Source organism: Tachyglossus aculeatus, chromosome 7 (genome assembly GCF_015852505.1).
Source record: "Tachyglossus aculeatus isolate mTacAcu1 chromosome 7, mTacAcu1.pri, whole genome shotgun sequence".
NCBI lineage: Eukaryota > Metazoa > Chordata > Mammalia > Monotremata > Tachyglossidae > Tachyglossus > Tachyglossus aculeatus.
Window position 1 is genome coordinate 38,480,203 of NC_052072.1, and position 23,073 is coordinate 38,503,275.

Genomic DNA, 23,073 nt, shown 5'->3' on the forward strand with positions numbered 1-23,073 from the left:
TAGTAGTCTTTTATTTATCTCTGCAATCAAATGTGCCCAACGCTTCTCCCAGCTTTCTAATGTACACTGTGTTTGCTTGTGTGCTAGACTTGTACTATTCAATAGTGGAAAACAGACATTCTGGTATGCTTTGTAAACTTCCTATTGTGACTAAAGTACATTTTGTCCTTTCGGAGAGAGAGCTCACAATGTAACAGTGTACCTTGCATCATCTATCAAGTGAAATTCCAAATTCTATGGTTATCAGAAATTCAGAAATCAGAAGAGCTGCCTACAAGTTTGAAGAGCTCTTGAGGAACGTAAACCATGATGATCATCTCTATTCTCCGGCTGAATGCTTTGGAGATGAGCTCAACACATTTTTCCTGCTCTTCCCGGTTATTTTAGGCAGCATGGCCTAGTGGATAGAGCCCAGGCCTGAGAGTCAAAAGGACCTGGGTTCTAGTCCTGGCTCTGCCACTTGTCTGCTGTGTGGCCTTGGGCGAGTCACTTTTCTGTGCCTCAGTTCCCTCATCTGTCAAATGGGGATTAAGAGTGTGAGCCCCACATGGGATGGAGACTGTGTGCCTGCCCCAGGACTTAGGATAGTACTTGGCACGTAGTAAGCACTTAACAAATGTCAAAGTTATTATTATTGTTATTATTATCATTATTACCCTGAAGGCACTGAGATTGTTGATAGAATCAGAACAGTTAAGCCATTAAAAAGAAGTCACTGCTAAGGTTCTGGTTTGAAATACCATATTAACACTCATAATTACCCAGACTGGTTTGAAATACCATATTTACCCTCCTAATTGCCCTCCAGCCTTCATTCATACATTCGATCATATTTATGGAGCGCTTACTGCCTGCAAAGCACTATACTGTGCTTTAGACTGTGAGCCCACTGTTGGGTAGGGACTGTCTCTATATGATGCCAATTTGTACTTCCCAAGCGCTTAGTACAGTGCTCTGCACACAGTAAGTGCTAAATAAATGCGATTGATGATGATGAGCGCTTGGGAGAGTACGCTATAACAATGAACATCCCCTGCCCACAACCTTGGTATCATGTTTGTAGCACTAAAACAAGGACAGGACTATTCTGCAGGTCCTATAAGAAGCAAGTCTAGTGATAGAGGAGGAGAAAGAAAAGACGACAAAAAATGAGGCGGAAAGGAACTGGAAAGGAAGAGAAAGATAAGAAGGCACTTGAGAGTGCATCTCTTCTTCTGCACAGTTCCATATGCTGCATAAACTAGTCACTTAGTGAATTACAACAATCCCAACCCTTTGCACACATTCACCCTGCTGTACCACCTTCTCCTCCTCCCATCATTCCCCACGATCCCGCACTTGAACTAGTAAGGTAGTATTGTTTGCAATTGTAAAATTTGGTACAAAGCCCGCACCAAAAACAATCTTCTATTTTCTTCTCCGATATTGAAGTGGGACAATTCGACAAGTCAATAGGCAATTAATAATAATAATAATAATGGCATTTATTAAGTGCTTACTATGTGCAAAGCACTGTTCTAAGCACTGGGGAGGTTACAAGGTGATCAGGTTGTCCCACGGGGGGCTCACAGTCTAAATCCCCATTTTACAGATGAGGTAACTGAGGCCCAGAGAAGTTAAGTGACTTGTCCAAAGTCACGCAGCTGACAATTGGTAGAGCTGGAATTTGAACCCATGATCTCTGACTCCAAAGCCCATGCCCTTTTCACTGAGCCACGCTGTATGGCAACCTTTCTGTTCAAAGAGCTGTTCCTGATTTTGACAAACACCTTTGTTCACAGCACTTCCCATCTTTGAATCTGAAATTGCTCAACAGTAATTATCCCTGAGATACAGAATGAATCAATCAGTAGTATTTATTGAGTCCTTACTCTGTTTAAAGCACTGCTCTAAGTGCTGGGGACAATACTATAGTGTTAAAGGACACAATCCCTGCCCTCAAGGAGTTTAGGGAAGCAGCTTAGTGGCTTAGTGGAAAGAGCATGTGCTTGGGAGTCAGAGGTCATGGGTTCTAATCCTGACCCCACCACATGTCTGCTGTGTGACTTTGGGCAAGTCATTTAACTTCTCTGGGCCTCAGTTGCCTCATCTTTAAAATGGGGATTAAGATCATGAGCCCCATGTGGGACAACCTGATTACCTCGTATCCTCCCCTCAGTGCTTAGAACAGTGCTTGGCACATAGTAAGCACTTAACAAAAGCCATCATAATAATAATTATTATTATTATCATTTACAGTCTAGTGGGGAAAGCAGATGCGGAGAAATTTTTCAGGTAGGTACACACTCAACTTTACTTAGAGTAAGTGGCCGAGGTTGGGATAGAGACTTAGAAGAAAAGAAACAATAATTTTGGCTCTAGTTTCTTGTTTCAAACACTAGGCCCCACGCTTTAAAATGATCCTGGGGGACCTTTGGTTAATGCACAGTGGCCCTTTTTTATGGTATTTGCTAAGGACTTCCTATGTGCCAGACACTCTACTGAGCACTGGGGTAGATACAAGCTAATCAGGTTGGACACAGTCCATGCCCTACTTGGAGCTCACCGCCTTAATCCCCATTTTACAGAGGGGTCAATTGAGGCACAGAGAAATTAAGTGACTTGCCCAAGGTCACCTAGCAGACCAGACTCTTCAGAATGTCTTCTGTCTGAGGAGCTCAGGGCATTTTACAAGAAAGCATTAACGATCGAACGGGAATTCTTGGCCGACTGAGAGAAAGTAACCTAGGGATTTCCATGCCGAAGTTTGGATTAGGACCCAGGAACTACATAGCTTAGTCTATGGCTCTTATCCAAGGCAACACATGTTGAATGATTAGGGCAGTACATCATGATTTAATTGTTCTTTAAATTCTGGTGTCTTTCAGCCAGAAGATTGGGCTATTTAAAAATTCCCTGTGTTTACTTTGTCCTCCTCTGTTTGTTTTTGTCATTAACATTTTCTATAACAATAGAAAAGCACTAGTGATCCAACCCTGGCCTCTGAGGGACATGGGCACCTCCCAGTGACCTTAGCTGGAGCCGCGTGTGCAAACGGCAACCACGTCTGGAAAAAACCTCACAAAACTTCCTCCCTGCTGGAGTTACACGATTTCCTGGACCCTGGTACCCTAATGGGTAAATCCATCCTGCCCAAACAAAAACCAAACAATCGTCAACCCACATTAGATTATTGATTTTCAGGTCCTGGGCTACATTACTAGAGAAAATTTACGATCCAAAGAAGGGTGACTAAAAGCTCTGGCCCGACAGGCAGGTCTGTGCTGGGGAAGGGATTCGAGTTGCTCCAAGTGGGTTTTATTCATTCATTTAATCATGTTTATTGAGTGCTTACTGCGTGCAGAGCACTGTACTAAGCACTTGAACACTTTTGCTTTAGTAAAAATAACAATAATAATAATAATGATGATGGTATTTGTTAAGCACTTACCAGGTTGTCCCATGTTAGGCTCACAGTCTTAATCCCCATTTTACAGATGAGGGAACTGAGGCACAGAGAAGTTAAGTGACTTGCCCAAAGTCACACAGCTGACAATTAGTAGAGCTGGGATTTGAACCCATGACCTCAGACTCCATAGCCCATGCTCTTTCCTCTGAGCCAAACTGCTTCTCTATAGTATTATAGCAGACCTTGATGATTGCATCAGCCTCCTCACTGACCTCCCTGCCTTCTGTCTCTCTCCTCTCCAGTCCATAGTTCAGTCTGCTGCCAAGTTTATTTTTCTAAAAGCCATTCGGTCCACATCTCCCGACTCCTCAAAAACCTCTAAAGTTTGCCCATCCACTTCTGCCTCAGAGAGAACCTCCTTACCATTGGCTAGAAGGCACTTAATCAGTTCTCTGCCTCCTTCCTTACTACATCCTAACCCGCATGTTTGGCTCCTCTAATGCCAACCTACTCACCGTACCTTGATCTCATCCATCTCATCACGGATGACCAGGTCCTCCCTCTTACTGGAAACTCCCTCCCCCTTCATATCTGACAGACAACCACTCTCCCCACCTTCCTTCCAAACCCTCCTAAAATCACAAGACTGAGCCCCTGGGGGACAGGGACTGTGTCCAATCTGCTTAGCTTGTACCCACCCCAGCGCTTAAGTACAGTGTCTGGCACATAGTAAGCGCTTAACCAATACCATTATTATTATCTTCTCCCAAAGGCCTTCCCTGACAAATCTCTCAGTTCCCCTATTTGCCCTCCCCCTGGGTCACCTACGCAGTTCAGTCTGTACTTCCTTAAGGCAGTCATACCATCAATCAGTGGTATTTATTGAGCACTTACTGTGTGCAGAGCACTGTACTAAACCTCATGGGAGAGTATAATACAACAATAAAGCACTTTGCTATTCACTCCACCCCAGCCCCACCATTTTATGTACACAAGAATAATAATAATTACCATGTTTGTTAAGCCCTTACTATGTGCCAGGCCCTGTTCTTAAGTGCTGGAGTAGATACACAATAATTGGGTGGGAAACAGTCCTTGTCCCACACGAGGCTCACAGTCTTAACCCCCATTTTACGGATGAGGGAACCCAGGCACAGGGAAGTTAAGTGACTTTCCCAGGGTCACACTGCAGACAGGTGGTGGAGCCAGGATTAGAACCCATGACCTTGTGACTTCCAGTCCCATTCTCTAGATCCACTAGGCCATGCTGCCTCTCCCAGCTCGACATCTGCTTATATCCCATTTCCTCTATCTGTAATTTATTTTAATAGCTACCTCCCCCTCTAGACTGCAAGCTCCTTGTGGGCAGAAATCATGTCTACTGCCTCTACTTTACTCTCCCACCCTCTGAATATAGTGTTCTGTACACAGTAAGCACTCAAGAAATACCTTTGATTGATTGATTGAACTTAAGAAACTGCCAGGCCCCCTGTTTATGTAGTGGACCAGTTCCTGCAGGAAGTCTCCATGGCTTTTAGGGATTGTCGTCGTCGTCGTCTTCTAAAATCAAACACCAAAAATACAGATGAATACTAAAAAAACTCCATGAAGCAAGAAATATAAATTAAGATCAAGGTTTTCTGGTCCCTGCTGAAATGCTGGTGGGAGGTGGTGGAAGGGGGAGGGGAGGAAAGGAAAAAAACAAGGACACATGCACTCCATGCCTGATTACCCTTCTAATGCTGCCAAGATCAAGACCTTAGGTAATCTGCCACATCTTGTAAGTGCCGGCTCAGTAATCTTGACCTTCCCGTGGGCTTCTGTTCCGTATTCACCCGTCTTTCCAAGAAATCTTCCTATATTCCCTCCTCTTGGATCCACCGTGTCCGCCTCCCGCTTCATCCCCCTTCCCTGCAATAGCTGCCCTTGTGGGGTGTGGTAGAATCCATTCACTGCAGGATATTTCAATTCCTTTATAGCCAAGAATGAACCCATCTTGTAAGCCTCGTGCTTGCCTGTGATGATTTAGTAGAACTGGAGAGTGGGATGCGTTTGTGTTGCAGATAAAACCTCACTGTGATCCTCATAGAGATGAAATCCTGAGACTAGGTAAGCCAAGAAAGGCCACAGAGATCTGCATTCTGGGTTAGTATCCTCAAAGTATAGAGGTTTCCATTCTTACATGTCCCTTTTCAGTATTTTACTGAAAGAGAGCATTTCACCTACATTTCTGAGAGCACACATGATCTCGTTGTTGATTTTTTTAAAACGGTAGCAAATTTTCACTGGCTTTCATATATTCAGTTTTCCAGATGGTAAAATATATGTCAAAATACAAGTAACGCAGGCTGTAGAGAAGTAGCTGCGGTTTGATAAATGATAAAGGATGTGCTTTTGTCATGGTTTTTGAGAGGAGAAAGGATTTTATATGTTTTCACTTGGAAACAGCTCTTCCTGTTAGATTTCAGACATATTGATTCAGTACACTGGACAGCACATGATTTTTTTCCTAATATATGCTTGCTGGGCTGAGGGCTGAATTTCTTCAGAACTACATAAATGAAGCTCTAAATGGCATTCTTCTGTGGGGTAGTTTCTTAAATTCTCTGTTAGCTCTTGGCACAATCTTCTCATATTAAATAATTTTCTTTTCCTTGGCATAAAAATATCCAATGAATTATTCAAAAGGATATCATTTCTCACTTCATGATGTTTGTTAATTTCCACTGACAATCTAGCAAGGCTGAAAAAGGCACATTGATTTTTGAATGTTTGCTGTGGGCAGGGAACCGTGTGTACCAACTCTTTTAGATTGTACTCTCCCAAGTGCTTAGTACAGTGCTCTGTACCCAGTAAATGTTCAATAAATACAGCTGATTGATTGATTGATTGAATGGTCAGGAGGGAAAGGTTTTGCAGTTTTCCCTATGTTGTGCAGTTAGGCTATCACAATGTTCCAAACACTTATTCCATCCTGCCTTCACTACTGCCTCAACTTCCTCACTGACCTCCCTGCCTCCTGTCTCTCCCCACTCTACTTCATACTTCACTCTGATGCCTTGGTCATTTTTATAAAAAAAAAAAGTCATTGCATGTCTCCCAACTCCTCAAGAACCTCCAGTGCTTACCCATCCACTTCCACATCAAACAGAAGCTCCTTGCCACTGGCTTTAAAGCCCTCAATCTCCTCATCCCCTCCTACCGTACCTCTCTGATTTCCTACTATAACTTAACTCCACACATTCATTCATTCGTTCAATTGTATTTATTGAGCACCTACTGTGTGCAGAGCACTGTACTAAGTGCTTGAGAAGTACAAGTTGGCAACATATAGAGATGGTCTCTACCCACCAACGGGCTCACAGTCTAGAAGGGGGAGACAGACAACAAAGCAAAACATTTCTACAGGTATCAAGTCGTCAGAACAAATAGAATTAAAGCTAAATGCACATCATTAACAAAATAAATAGAATAGTAAATATGTACAAGTAAAATAAATAGAATAATAAATCTGTACAAACATATATGCAGGTGCTGTGGGGAGGGGAAGGAGGTAGGGCAGGGGGATGGGGAGGAGGAGAGGAAAAAGGGGGCTCAGTCTGGGAAGGCCTCTTGGAGGAGGTGAGCTCTCAGTAGGGTTTTGAAGGGAGGAAGAGAGCTAGCTTGGTGGATATGTGGAGGGAGGGCATTCCAGGCCAGGGGGAGGATGTGGGCCGGGGGTCGACGGCGGGACAGGCGAGAATGAGGCCCAGTGAGGAGGTGAGTGGCAGAGGAGTGGAGGGTGTGGGCACATTACTCCTCTAATGCCAACTTATTCACTGTACTTCAGTCTTGTCTATCTTGCTACCGACCCGTGTCCACATCCTCCTTCTTGCCTGAAACTTCCTCCCCCTTCATTTTCGCCAACTTCAGAAGCCTCATAAAATCACATCTCCTCCAAGAGGCCTTCTCTAACTAAAACCTCATTTCCTCTTCTCCCTCTCCCTTCTGTGTCACTTAAGCACTTGGATATATATCCTCTGAGCACTTAGTATTCACCCCACCCTCAGCCCCACAGCACTTACCATAATTATTTGAATGTCTCTCTCCCTCTCTAGACTGTATGCTACCTGTGGGCAGAGAATGTGTCTGCCAACTCTCATTCAATCATATTTATTGAGCTCTTACTGTGTGCAGAGCACTGCACTAAGCGCTTGGGAAAGTACAGTGCAACAAGAAACAACGACATTCCTGGACCACAACTAGCTTACAGCCTAGAGGTGGGGAGACAAACGTCAATACAAATAAATAAGTACTTAAGTGCTGTACATAAGTGCTGTGGGGCTGGGAGGGGGGAAGAGCAACTGGAGCAAGTCAGAGCGACACAGAAGGGAGTGGGAGGTGAAGAAAAGTGTGGCTTAGTCTGAGAAGGCCTCTTGGAGGAGATGTGCCTTCAATAAGGCTTTGAAGCGGGGGCTGGGGGAGAGTATTTGTCTGTCGGATTTGAGGAAGGAGGGGCAAGACAGAAACAGGACACAGACAGGGGGGCAGTGGCCAAACTGGCAAGATGGAGGCACAGTGATGATGATGATGATGATGATGATGATGAGCACTTAGTATTCACCCCACCCTCAGCCCCACAGCACTTACCATAATTATTTGAATGTCTCTCTCCCTCTCTAGACTGTACGCTACCTGTGGGCAGAGAATGTGTCTACCAACTCTCATTCAATCGTATTTATTGAGCTCTTACTGTGTTAAGCGCTTACTATGTACAAAGCACTTTTCTAAACACTGGGGGGATACAAGGTGATCAGGTTGTCCCACTTGGGGCTCACAGTCTTAATCCCCCTTTTACAGATGAGGTAACTGAGGCACAGAGAAGTTAAGTGACTTGCCCAAAGTCACACAGCTGACAACTGGCGGAGCTGGGATTTGAACCCATGACCTCTGACTCCAAAGCCCAGGCTCTTTCCACTGAGCCATGCTGTTTCTCTGTCAGATTAACACTGACACTAAGGTTAGCACAAGCACTCTGTTATATCATACTCTCCCCAAGCATTTACTACAGTGTTCTTACCAATCAATCAATCGTATTTATTGAGTGCTTACTGTGTGTAGAGCACTGTACTAAGCGCTTGGGAAGTACCACAGTAAGTGCTCAATAAATGCCATCGATTAATCGATCTACTCCTAGCACAATTTGTGGCCAAGTGTAAACACTCAAGATATATGGTAACTGTTATTATTATGATGATTCAAATTATATTTAAAGTGCCGTTGCAGGCCGTGGCCCTGAATAATAGTAGTTATTGAATGTTTTAGGTGTGCAGAGCACTGTCCTAAGCATCTGGAGAGAATGAGAAAATCAGAAAACCTGCATTTGGGTAACTTAAAACAGAATGGGTGAACCCATACGAAGGAATACATTATATTCAAAAGTGAGAGGAAAATAGATATATAAATAATAAATACAAAGGAATAAAGTCAACAGCAAGCAGAGAAACCTGCTCATGAGTGCAGCAGCAGCTGAAACCATGGCATAGCCACGAAGAGGGTTGGGAGAGGGTGGAGAGGGTGAATCAGGAAATTTTCAAGGAGGAGGTGATTTTTTGGATGAGGACTTTGAAAGAGGTAGCAAGGGAGGACATGGTTTGGCAAAGTAAATGGAGAAGGTGTTTTAGGTGGAGTGAAAAGCATGAGCAATTGGTTGGAAGCAGGAAAGTCCAGATTGAGGGAGACTAAAGAACTTGCTAGTTTAAATAAACATACTATTTTTGTTAAAATTTGTTTTAAAAAAATCTTTCTAGCATAGTCCCACAGCACCTGTATATATGTATTTATGTTTGTACGTATTTATTACTCTATTTATTTTATTTGTACATATTTATTCTATTTATTTTATTTTGTTTATGTTTTGTTTTGTTCTCTGTCTCTCCCTTCTAGACTGTGAGCCCACTGTTGGGTAGGGACCGTCTCTATATGTTGCCAACTTGTACTTTCCAAGCGCTTAGTACAGTGCTCTGCACACAGTAAGTTCTCAATAAATGATTGAAGAATGAATAAATATTCCCATACTTGAATTTGAAACATTCCTATATTGTTTCACTTGGCTCTTGGTACAGAGAAGTTGAGTGATTTGCCCAAGGTCACACGGAAAGCAGTTGGCAGAGCCAGAATTAGAACCCAGGTCTTGCTGACTCCCTGGGGCCTGTGTTCTCCTCACTAGGCCACGCTGCTTCTCCTTCTGTTCCATGGTGTAGCATGATGTGAAGTTCGGCTTCGTCAGGCAACTTTTCTTTAACCAGCAGATTTTTCATTCAGTTTCATTTTCTGGATCCATCAGCTATACGAACTCTTGCCCCCAATAAAATATTCTTCCTCCCCCACTAATTTAACAAAGTTAGCATCCCCTCATCGGGTGGGTGGATTCCAAGCCTTATTAAAGGGCTATGCTCTATGTTCTATGCTAATTTAGTTTGAGGCTGATCTTTTGTTCCCTGAACAGAACTGGATTCACACCACATTTTTCTATTTTGAGTTTATGCTAGTATCTGAATCTAGGCGTGCTCCAAAGAATAACTATCCAAGTGATGGGAAGATTTGCCTATTCAGACCAAGAATGCAGGTTCAGAAGTGCTGGCTATCATTTTAAGAAACCAGGCCAGGAGACGGCAAATCATCCTCAGAAGGGTTAAACGGAAGAAACACCTGTAAGATTGCCTCTGTCATCAAAGAATAATAATCATAATAGTAATAATTGTAGTATTTGTTAAGTTCTTACTGCATATTGGGCACTGTACTTAGTGCTGGGGTAGATGTAAGGTAATTGGGTTGGACACAGTCCCTCTCCCATATAGGGCTCACTTTGATTTTTTCAAGCAAATTTTAGCATAAAATTTAGCATAAAATCCTCATCCCCATTTTACAGATGAGATAATTGAGGCACAGAAATGTGAAGTGAGTTGCCCAAGGTCCCACAGCAGACAAGTGGCGGAGCCAGGATTAGAATCCAGGTCATTCTGATTCCCAGGCCTGTGCTTTATCCTATAGGCCTTGCTCCTCTCCCTAGTAAGGACACATTTCTTGGATCTAACCATTTTCCTGGTTCTTGATGAAACCTGCCACATCTTCCTTTCCAAATATCCAGCTTTTGACGTATTCCTGTTTTATCCTTTTCTCCTCCTTGGTTTTAACTCTGACATTGCTCCCCAAACACCCAGGATTTGGCTCTGATGGACATCTTAGCTCTAACTACTCTGAACATAGGGAGGGCCTTCATTAGTGATTGATCTGTGGTTACTTGAGAATATAAGAGACCAGAGATCCTGTCAGTTCAATCAGTCCATCAATGGGTTATTTTATTGAGCACTTACTATGTGCAGTAAATTTTACCTAGCACTCGGGAGAGTACAATTTAATAGTGTACGTAGACATGATTCCTGACCACAAGGAGTTTTCAGACTAGAGGGGGAGACGGACATTAATATACATTTCAGTTGGATTTGTACAGAACTGCTTTGGGGCTGGGGGAGGAGCGACTATCAAAGAGCCTAAGGGGTGTAGATAGACCTAAATGCATAGGCAACGTAGAAGCGGGGGCTTAGACAGGAAAGTGAGGGCTTAGGGAAGCCTCTTGGAGGAGATGAAATTTTAGGAGGGCTTTGAAGGTAGAGAGAACAGGGGTCTATGGGATATGAAGGGGGAGGGATTTCCAGGCCAGAGGGAGTACTTGGGCAGAGGATCAGCAGCAAGAAAGATGAGATAAACGCCATAGACCATATTAAGGACATTCAAAAAATATTAAGCCAAGATTACTAATCCTGGGCCCTGAACAATTCTTTGCTCTGCTAAGGATGTTCTCTAGGACTTTAGATTTTACTTCATTGCTTAGTAAATCAGTTTTCTATCCCATTAGATTGGTGTGTTGTTAAGATCTTACCGAAGTCTATTTGCAAAGCCTGTGAGCAGTGTCTGCGTACAATGAGTTCGGCTCCATTTACAGCTTCACTAGTCTCATTTTTTTTAATGGCAATTCTTAAGTGTTTACTATGTGCCAGGCACTGTACTAAGCACTGGGGTAGATGCAAGAGAATCAGGTTGGCACAGCCCCTGTCTCGCTTAGGGTTCACAGTCTTGATCCCCAATTTACAGGTGAGGTAACTGAGGTACTGACAAGTGAAGTGACTTGCCCAAAGTCATACAGCAGACAACTGGTGGAGCTAGGATTAGAACACAGGTCCTTCTACCTCCTAGGCTCATGCTCTATCCACTAGACCACACTGTTTTTCTCATATCCTAGCTAATTTCTAGCTAGGCTGCCTGCTCTCCCTTACCCCAGAGTTCTGGGAAGATTCTTTGCAGGGTGTTTTTGATCTAAAAATCAAAACCTTATTGAAGACCCATCTCCTCCAAGAGGTCTTCCCTGACTAAGCCCTCCTTTCCTCTTCTCCCACTTCCTTCTGCGTCACCCTGACTTGCTCCCTTTATTCATCTCCCCTTCCAGCCCCACAGCACTCACATATATATCTGTAATGTATTTATTTATATTAATGTCTGTCTCCCCCGCTAGACTGTAAGCTCGTGGTGGGCAGGGAATGTGTCTGTTATATGTTATATTGTCCACTTCCAAGCGCTTAGTACAGTGCTCTGCACACAGTAAGCGCTCAATAAATATGATCCACTGACTGACTAGAGATGAAAGACTCAATTATGGGTTAAAGAAAGACCAAGGTGCTGTTGTTTTCAGGTGAGGGGATGACTGTTTGCCTCAAGAAATTTTAATGTTTAAGGTATACTCTGTTTCTCATCACTATCCAGTCACATATAGCCATTTCTTTTTTATACTACCAACTGGTACCTGTATGATGTAGAGGCTTATAAAGAAAATCATTGGGTTTCCTTTTTAGTTTCTGAAGGAAGATAGGATGAATACATTACCAGAAAAGAAAAATTACCTGCAAAACTCCTCAGCTTCAGGATCATAGAAGAAACATAGTTGGAGTTCTCAATTTTACTTAAATCATACTCCCATTTACCCCAGGACCTAAAAGGGGAATCATGTTACTTAACAGTTTGAATAATCCTGCCTCTTTTTCACGCACCCTTCCTCCACTCCCATTCAGGTGACAAATAACGAAATCAAATTTTGCCAGCCTTAGCAGACTGGTAGGAAGTAAACAATTTATTAAATGTCTGTTGCAAGCTAGATGGTTCCAGGATTGAATTCATAAAATGTTCTTTTCCATCCTTTCTCGCAAGAGAATCCTCATTTATCTGGGTAATGGAGGCAGGATTAGCACAAGGAATTGAAATCCATGGATCATCTCAAAAGTCTCATCTAAATCATTAGCTACCACCTCCACTCCCTCTTGGATGTTTTAACCAGAGTTATTGTGCAGAATGGACAATTTCCATATCATCTCTCCTCTCCCACATACCCTCTGTTGGAATGTGCTGAAATATCTTAAATGCAGGAGAGCAAAGTAGCAGAAGCCAAGAGCTGTGTGAAATATAAACCTAACATTCATTCTTCAAGAGCAAAGGTAGTAGCAAACGTGTTACCTGCCATTGGATAAGTGCCAGTTGCCCCTAATGCTGCTACTTCATCTCATTGCTACTTTTGTAAAAGAAGCAGTGTGGCTTAGTGGAAAGAGCACGGGCCTGCGAGTCAGATGACCTGGGTTCTAATCCCAGCTCTGCCACTTATCTGCTGCTTCAAATTGGTCCTTAAATTCTCTTTGTCTCAATTAAAATAGGGATTAAGACCATGAGCCTCACATAAGGCATGGTCTGTGTCAAAACTGATTAGCCTAAATCTACCTCAGCACTTAGTAGTTTGTTTGTTTTTCAATTATAACAATAATGGCATTTATTAAGTGCTCACTATGTGCAAAGCACTGTTCTAACCATTGGGGAGGTTACAAGGTGATTAGGTTGCCCAATGGGGGGCTCACAGTCATCATCATCATCATCATCATCAATCATATTTATTGAGCACTTACTATGTGCAGAGCACTGTACTAAGCGCTTGGGAAGTACAAATTGGCAACATAACAGTCTTAATCCCCATTTTCCAGATGAGTTAACTGAGGCACAGAGAAGTTAAGATACTTGCCCAAAGTCACACAGCTGACAATTGGCGGAGCTGGGTTTTGAACCCATGACCTCTGACTCCAAAGCCCATGCTCTTTCCACTGAGCCACACTGCTTCAAGGGGCTGGAGAGTGGGAAACTACTGCTCTAGAGATGAAGGAGGTGTATTGTACCACTATTCCTTATTCATTCTTCAGTGCAGGGATACTGAGACATAATGAGTTCTGGAAATAAGCTAGGATATTAATAATAACTGTTGCACGCCAAGCACTATCCCAAGAGTTAGAGTAGATGCATAGCAAGCAGATCAGACACATATTGGGATTCACAGTCTAAGGAGGGAGAACAGATATTTTATCCCCATTTTATAGGTGAGGAAGTTCATTCATTCAATCGTATTTATTGAGCACTTACTGTGTGCACAACACTGTACTAAGCGCTTGGGAAGTACAAGTTGGCAACATATAGAGACGGTCCCTACCCAACAATGGGCTCACAGTTTAGAAGGGGGAGACAGAGAACAAAACAAAACATGTGGACAGGTGTCAAGTCATCAGAACAAATAGAAATAAAGCTAGATGCACATCATTAACAAAATAAATAGAATAGTAAAATATGTACAAGTAAAATAGAGTAATAAATCTGTACAAACATATAAACAGGTGCTGTGGGGAGGGGAAGGACGTAGGGCGGGGGGATGGGGAGGAGGAGAGGAAAAAGGGGGCTCAGTCTGGGAAGGCCTCCTGGAGGAGTTATTTTATCCCCATTTTATAGGTGATAAAGGTGAAGTTGAGGCACAAAGAAGTGACTTGTCCAAGGTCACAAAGCAAGCAAGAGGCTGAGCTGGGATTTGATTCTAGGTCTCCTGATTCCCCAGGAACATGCTCTTTTGACTAGGCTAAATTGCTGCTCCAAAAGCAGTCATAACTCAGGTCTGGTATAATTCCCGACAAAGGCAGGCATTTTTGGCCAATAGGAGTAGCTAGGAACAGGGACTACATCCAACATAATGATCTTGTATCCACCCCAAGGCTTGAGAAGCAGCGTGGCTCAGTGGAAAGAGCACGGGCTTTGGAGTCACAGGTCATGGGTTCAAATCCCGCCTCCGCCACATGTCAGCTGTGTGACTTTGGGCAAGTTACTTCACTTCTCTGTGCCTCAGTTACCTCATCTGTAAAATGGGGATGAATGTGAGCCCCACGTGAGACAACCTGATCACCTTGTAACCTCCCCAGTGCTTAGAACAGTGCTTTGCACATAGTAAGCGCTTAATAAATGCTATTATTATTAGTAGTAGTAGTAATAGTACAGTGCCTGACACACAGTAAGCACTTAGCAAATACCATAAAAGACAGGCTGGTACCCTCACCCAAATGGAACCCAGCTGTAGAGAGTCCCCACTGCCAAGCCCCACATCCAGCTGTGCTTTCTGCCGCCTCTCTCGTTTTCTTGGTCCGAGGCCCTGACCCACAAGCCTGGCATCTTCTGCTGGCTAACCAGCCTCTCGCCCTTCTTCCCTCCTCCCCCAACTCCAGAAAGCCCATTTGCCACCCAGAAGGTAATGATGAAATTTATTAAGCTCTTACTATGTGCAAAGCACTGTTCTAAGCACTGGGGAGGTTACAAGGTGATTAGGTTGTCCCACGGGGGGCTCACAGTCTTAATCACCATTTTACAGTTGAGGAAGCTGAGGCACAGAGAAGTGAAGTGACTTGCCCAAAATCACACGGCTGACAATTGGCAGAGCTGGGATTTGAACCCATGACCTCTGACTCCAAAGCCTGGGATCTTTCCACTGAGCCATGCTGCTTCTCTAAGGTGGTGGGAAAGGTGGGGGAGAGAGTCGGTCAGTCAACTGTAGTTATTGAGCGCTTACTGTATGCAGAGCACTGTACTGAGCTCTAGGGAGAGTACAATGCAACAATAAACAGACACATTCCCTGCGCACAGTGAGCTTACATTCTAAGGGGGAGACAGACATTAATATAAATAAATAAACTACAGATGTGTACATAAGTGCCGCAGGGCTGGGAGGGGGGATGAGGAAAGGGAGTAAGTCTGGGCAACACAGAAGTGGGTGGGAGAAGAGGAAAGGAAGGCTTAGTCTGGGAAGGCCTCTTGGAGGAGATGTGCCTTCAGTAAGGCTTTGAAGTGGGGGAGTGTCATTGTCTGTCCCATATGAGGAGGGAGGGCAGAGGCAGGATGTGGGCAAGAGGTTGGGGGTAAGAGAGATGAGATCGAGGTACAGTGAGAAGCATCCAGTTACAGTTTTTAATAATAATAATAATAATGGCATTTATTAAGCGCTTACTATGTGCAAAGCACTGTTCTAAGCACTGGGGAGGTTACAAGGTGATCAGGTTGTCCCTCGGGGGGCTCACAGTCTTAACCCCCATTTTACAGGTGAGGTAACTGAGGCACAGAGAAGTTAAGTGACTTGCCCAAAGTCACACAGCCGACAATTGGCGGAGCCAGGATTGGAACCCATGAACTCTGACTCCAAAGCCCATGCTCTTTCCAGTGAGCCACGCTGCTTCTCCTTGCTTTTTTCTTGCTTTCAATCAATCAATCACTCAGTCATATCCATTGAGTACTTACTGTGTGCAGAGCACTGTACTAAGTGCTTGGGAGAATAAAATATAACAATATAACAGTCACATTTCCTGCCCACTGCAAGCTTGCAGTCTAGAGGGGGAGTCAGCCCTGGACATAACTCTCAAACATAATGTGTCCTCATTAGGTTAACCTTTATTACCATTTATTTCAGGAAAGAAATGTGATTAGGCAGAGAACACAGGAAATTCAGAACCCTCACTTCAACACTTGTTTCAAATTCAGCATTCTTTAGCTATGTTTCACTTACTACCGCTCAACTTGGGAATTTTTTTTACCTCAGTTACCTAGGCAGAAGGGGATAAGATAATAATAATAATAAAGAGTTAAACAGCCACTGTGTGTCAAGCATCAAACTAAGCCCTGGGGCATATGCAAGATTATCTGTTCTCACACAGTTCCTGTCTCCCATCTGGCTCACAGTCTAACAGGAAGGGGAAACAGACATTTCATCTCAATTTTACAGATGAAGAGACTGAGGCCTAGAGAAGTTAAGTGACTTACCCAAGGTCATATAGCTGGCAAGTAGTAGAGCTGGATATTGATTTAGTGACAGTAAATCGGTAAGGATTTAAAAATTTCTGTCTAAATACTTGTGCTCTCTTACAAGTCTAAATAATTTCAAACAATTTCTACTTACCTTCATCCTGACACTTTCCCCCCATTTTTATTTTCACTCATTTCTTAGTAACTGAAGGCCAGATTTTATTCTGTACATAGGGTGAAGCAATAATTATACACCATGCTTCTCAGTCCATATGCCATTTTGAGTCATGTTAAATCTGCAGCGGTAGCTCATATTCCATACATGGCATTTGGTTACACGTCACCTTAATTTCAGTAATAACTGAGGGAGATGAGATGGTTTAGAATAATGTAATGTGACTAAACTGGGTTTAATTGTCAGTCTGCTCTTTAACAAGGACCCATCATCAGTATCTATTCAACCGAGAGTTTACCGAAACATGGACAACTAGAGGAAATGTGATTAAAATGCCCTCTGTATGCCCTGGCATACAAATTGATATTTACTCCTGTCCATGTCGTCCTGCAGGGATAGTAGTACATTTTCTAAAATTAAAGCAATCCTAAAAATATTAATGGCCAATTATTCGATCTTTCGATTCGATCTGTAATTCGATCTTTATTGCAAGTTTCTGTCCGCTGTCATTTTCCTGATCATCTGAATTTTTAAATTTCAGATTGAATTTTAACTTCGCTTTGTTACCTAAACAGGAAACATCCTTCTGGAGAGCAGCTCAATGATGGTCGCGTGTGGCCGATTTTTTGTTGGAGACCGAAGAAAACAAGGTCTCCTTTTCAGCAGTGATAAAAATCATTTCATATGACTGCCCACATTTTTTGTTTTGTTTCCCGTTAATGATATTCCTTTGAGGTTGATACAGAATGTTTTCTAGTGAATTTCTGCTTTGGGTGCTATTAGAGAGACGTTCAAAGTTACCACAGTTCTTGATCATTACAGACATGTCTTTCTGTACTTTAAAATATTGTCATGAGCCACAGAAGGGTTTATTGCACTTTAAAATTAGATACAAATGATTAGAAGTGAAAATGCTTCTAGCATAATTAATTTGATACATGTAATTTATAGTGAGCTAGATTCCATAGAGGGTCCCCTAGGAAATCTCTTACTCTGTTCCTTCATTTCTACAGGACAAGAAACTAGACCAGAGTTGAAATTATGGCATTGCAACACTTTGCTTTCCAACACTTTATGAACTTATAGTCACCTATTCATTCATTCAATTATATTTTTTGAGTGCTTACTGTGTGCAGAGCACTGGCAAGTCACTTAACTTCTCTGTGCCTCTGTTACCTCATCTGTAAAATGGAGATTAAGATTGTGAGCTGCTTGTGGGACAACCTGATCACCTTGTAGCCTCCCAGTGCTTTGCACATAGTAAGCGCTTAATAAATGCCATTATTAGTATTATTATTATTATTACTAAGCATTTGAAAGAGTACAGTATAACAATAAAAGACATAATCCCTGCCCAGAATGAGGTTACAGTCTAGAGGTGAGGAGACAGACATTAATATAAATAAATTACACATATGGATATAAGTGCTGTGGGGCTGGGAGTGGGGAATGAATAAAGGGAGCAAGTCAGGTCAGTGCAGATGGCCGTAGAAGAAGGAAAGGAGGGCTGAGTCAGGGAAGGCCTCGTGGAAGAGATGTGCCTTCAATAAGGCTCTGAACAGAGGGGAAAGTCATTGTCTGTTTGAATTGAGGACGGAGGACATTCCAGGCCAAAGGCATGATAAAGGTGAGGGGTCAGCGGTGAAACAGAAGAGATCGAGGTACAGTGAGAAGGTTAGCATTAGAGGAGCGAAATATGAGGGCTGGGTCGCAGGAGAGGAGCAAGGGGATGAAGGAAGGGGTGAGGTGATTGAATGCTTCACAGTAGCTGCTGAGGTTAGGGGGGAAAGGATTAGAACTCCTCAAAACCATTCAGAGGTTACTGATTCCTTTCCACACCAAGAAAATCTGTCTGCTCTCTTTATCTGTCTGCTGTCTTGCTGCCCTCTGCCCTGGCTTGAACTCTTCATTCCTTTCCAACTAGGCTACTCACTCTCATTCTCATCTCTCCTGCCACTGATTCCTAGCTCGGCAGCTTCCTCCTGCTTGGAACTTCCTTCCCCTTCAAATCTGCCAGGCCACAGCTCTTCCTATCTCAAAGTCCTTCTGGAATCACATCTTCCTGGAGGCTTTCCCTGATTAATTTCTCCTTTTTATTTGTTAAGTGCTTACTATGTGTGAAGCACCATACTGAGTGCTAGGATGGATACAAGATAGATTGGACATAGCCCATGTCCCAAATTGGTCATGGTCTTAATCCTCATTCATTCAATCGTATTTATTGAGTGCTTACTGCGTGCTGAGCACTGTACTAAGCGCTTGGGAAGTACAAGTTGGCAACATATAGAGACGGTCCCTACCCAACAACGGGTTCACAGTCTAGAAGGGGGAGACAGACAACAAAACAAAACATGTGGACAGGTGTCAAGTCATCAGAATAAATAGAAATAAAGCTAGATGCACATCATTAAAACAATAAGTAGAATAGTAAATATGTACAAGTAAAATAAATAGAGTAATAAATCTGTACAAACATATATACAGGTGCTGTGGTGAGGGGAAGAAGGTAGGGCAGGAGGGATGGGGAGGAAGAGAGGAAAAAGGGGGCTCAGTCTGGCAGATGAGGTAACTGAGGTGCAGAGAAGTGAAGTGACTTGACTCAAGTCACACAGCAGACAAGTGTCAGTGCCAGGATTAGAACACAGGTCCTCTGACTCCCATGCCTATGTTATCTCCATTAGGCCACACTGCTTCTCCTTTCCCTCAATTTTATTCTGCCAACTACCACCTCAACATCTCTCCCCTCATAATCACACATCACACATACCAATTTATATAACCAACTGCTTGAGCACTTACCCCATCGACAAATTATTTACCCTTTCTTTTCTTCTGTCTGTAATGTGTCTACCTCCCATGCTAAGCTCCTTCAGGGCAGGGATCCGGTCTTAAATTCTCTTGTACTTGTCCAGGTTTAGTACATAAGTCTGCACCCAATAGGTGCTCAATAAATACAATGGATTGATAACTCTGAAGGTGAAAACTGAGGGAGCCTCATGCTTGCAGCAGAGAATAGCTGATAATCCATACAATTTATTTTTAATGAAAGCATGGGTAATCAGATCAGAAGACTGCCTTCCCCAAAACTCTCTAGCTCCATACGGGGAACACTAACCTCTCTTCACCTCCTTCATATTCTATCTACAGATGGGACTGATTTGAACATAGAACAGCTAACCTGGACGACTCCATAGCCCTCGAATGCACTTCCCTTTCCCGCTTCTGAGATTCACCCATCTAAGCAGCAGAGCAACTACGATTGTGTTTGCCCACCCCACCCCTATATCAATCAATCAATGGTATTTATTGAACACTTACTGTGTGCGGAGCACTTTACTAAGCGCTTGGGAGCATACGATACAGCAGAGTGGATGGTATTTATTGAGCACTTACTGAGTGCAGACTACTTTGCTAAGCACTTGGGAGAGTACAGTACAGCAGAATGGGTAGACACGTTCCCTGCCCATAATGAGCTTACCGTCTAGAGGGGGAGATAGACATTAATATAAATAAATAGATATGGTTTTATATATATATATATAAGTGCTGTGGGACTGAGGATGAGGTGAATACGAAACGCCCGAAAGGTATAGATCCAAATGCATAGTTGATGCAGAGGGAGTGGGAGAAATAAGGGCTTAATTTGGGGAAGGCTTCCTGGAGAGAGTAGTGGTCTGACAGGGAGGAGTTCTGGGACAGAAGGAGGATCTGGAATGTGACCAAGGTGCTTGTGATTGGAAACACTTCCACAAGGTGCAGTGTAATGGGCTAATAATCCTCCCTCCTTCCTCCCCACTTCCTGACACACAAATCTAGTGAGGACTGCCCTCATAGCATTTTTTTTATAATGGCATTTATTAAGCGCCTACTATGTGCAAAGCACTGTTCTAAGCGCTGGGCACTGTTCTAAGCATTCTTCTCACTGGAATGATCAGGATGATGAGGACTCTTGCATTTGGGTTGATGTCTCTGGAGAAGGATGTCATTTTTAAAAGATGAGGCCTGGTGGAGAGCGCACAGACCTGGGAGTTAGAAGGACCTGGGTTCTGATCCCAGCTCTGCCACTTGTCTGCTGTGTGACCTTGAGCAAGTCACTTCACTTCTTTGTGCCTCAGTTACCTCATCTGTAAAATGAGGATGAAGACTGGGAGCCCCATGTGGGACATGGACCCTGTCCAACCTGAGTAAGTTGTATCTACCCCAGAGCTTAGTACTGGCACATACTAACCGCTTAACAAACACCATAAAAAAGACATCTTCAATGTTTATCCCCCCCAAATTGGCCTTTAAAATTAAAATAGCCAGTCATAGAAAAAGGTTGGTCAGCACTTTCCTTCCCCAAAAGGCTCTTGCACCTGTCCCTTCAATTTCTGGTTTAAACCAGATTGAATTCTTAAATCTCGGGAAAAACCCAGGGAGTGTTTCTTACAAAGCCTGAATTAAAAAAAAAATACCAGCAATCTTACAAAAAAGTCATTCATTCAGCCCCAGGAGTTTTGGATAGTCCCGATAAGCAGCCAGACTTTTAGGTGCCTATGTAAAACAAGTTAGATTATCCTTAGTTGAACTGAAATCAAACTTGGGTTGTTTTTCCGAGTTTGGTCCACGAGGCTTGGCCCAAGCACCTTGGATTACTATATTTCTGCCTGGACTCTTTAGTTAGCACTTGTGTGAGCAAAATGGTGGTCTGAGGTGTAAACCAACAACCGTCATTTTGTTTGAGGGTTTATTGTGTGCTTAATGCCGAGGAGAGGACAATAGAACTAAAAGGCATGATCCCTGCCCCCAGAGAGCCTACGATTTAAGGGAAGTCATGAATACGAGGTGGAGGCTCTGCCCAAATGCTTCCATAATGCAAAATGCTGAGGCGGCGTTTGTTAAAGTGTATAATAGGGTTGGGGAGATGACAGATTAATCAGGGAAAACCCTTACATTTATGAGACTTTATTCTCTGCTTTTTAAAATAAACGCCTAGTTGTCAGTACTTGTTTCTGTAAAGAGGTGAAATGGTGGTATTTATGACCTATTACATAATAATAATAATGGCATTTATTAAGCGCTGTGCAAAGCACTGTTCTCAGTGCTGGAGAGGTTACAAGGTGATCAGGTTGTACCACAGGGGGCTCACAGTCTTAATCCCCATTTTACAGATGAGGTAAGTGAGGCCCAGAGAAGTTAAGTGACTTGCCCAAAGTCACACAGCTGACAATCGGCGGAGCTGGGATTTGAACCCGTGACCTCTGACTCCCAAGCCCATGCTCTTTCCACTGAGCCACACTGCTTCTCTAACTTAATAACGACAATAATGATAATGGTGTTTGTTAAGTGCTTATGAGAAGCATTGTGCCTTAATGGAAAGAGCCCAGGTTTGGGAGTCAGAGATCGTGGGTTCTAATCCCAGTTTTGCCACTTGCCTGCTGTGACTTTGGGCAAGTCATTTAACTACTCTATGCCTCAGTTACCTCATCTGTAAAATGGGGATTAAGACTGGGAGCCCCACGTGGGACAACCCGATTTCCCTGTATCTACCTCAGAGTTTAGAAGAGTGCTTGGCACATATTGAGCACTTAACAAATATCATCATTATTTATGTGCCAGGCATTGTTCTAAGCACTGGAGTAAATACAAGACAATTGGGTTGAACACAGTCCCTGTCCCACATAGGGCTCAAAGTCTTAATCCCCATTTTACAGATGAGGGAACGGAGGCACAGATAAGTGAAATGACTTGCCCAAGGTCACACAGCAGACAAGTGGTGGAGCTGGGATTAGAACCCCTGACCTTCTGACTCCTAAACCCATGCTCTGCCCACTAGACCACACTGCTTCTCTAGAGATGAGAGGGCAGGGATTGTGTCTGTTCACTGTTATATTTTACTCTCCCAGGTGCTTAGTACAGAGCTCTGCACACAGTAAAGGCTTGAGAAATAAGATTGAATGAATTAGTAAAAGTCTATAGTTGGTATTTGATATGTAACATCCTGATTATTTTTGAATAATAATAATAATAATGAAATTTGTTAAGTGTTTACTATGTGCCAGGCAGTGTGGTGGATATAAGCAAATTGGGTTGGACACGGTCCCTGTCCCATGTGGGACTCGTAGTCTCAATCCCCATTTTACAGATGAGGTAACCGAGGCCCAGAGTAGTGAAGTGACTTGCCCAAGGTCACCCAGCAGACAAGTGGCAGAGTAGGGAACCCATGACCCTCTGATTCCCATGCTCTATCTAGTACACCGTATCAGAGTAGGCTCATTTGCTCTTTGTAAAATGAGTCCATTGTCCAAACCCATTTAATTTCTGAACCTCCCTTAGAGGAAAAAAGGCAGGTCTCCCT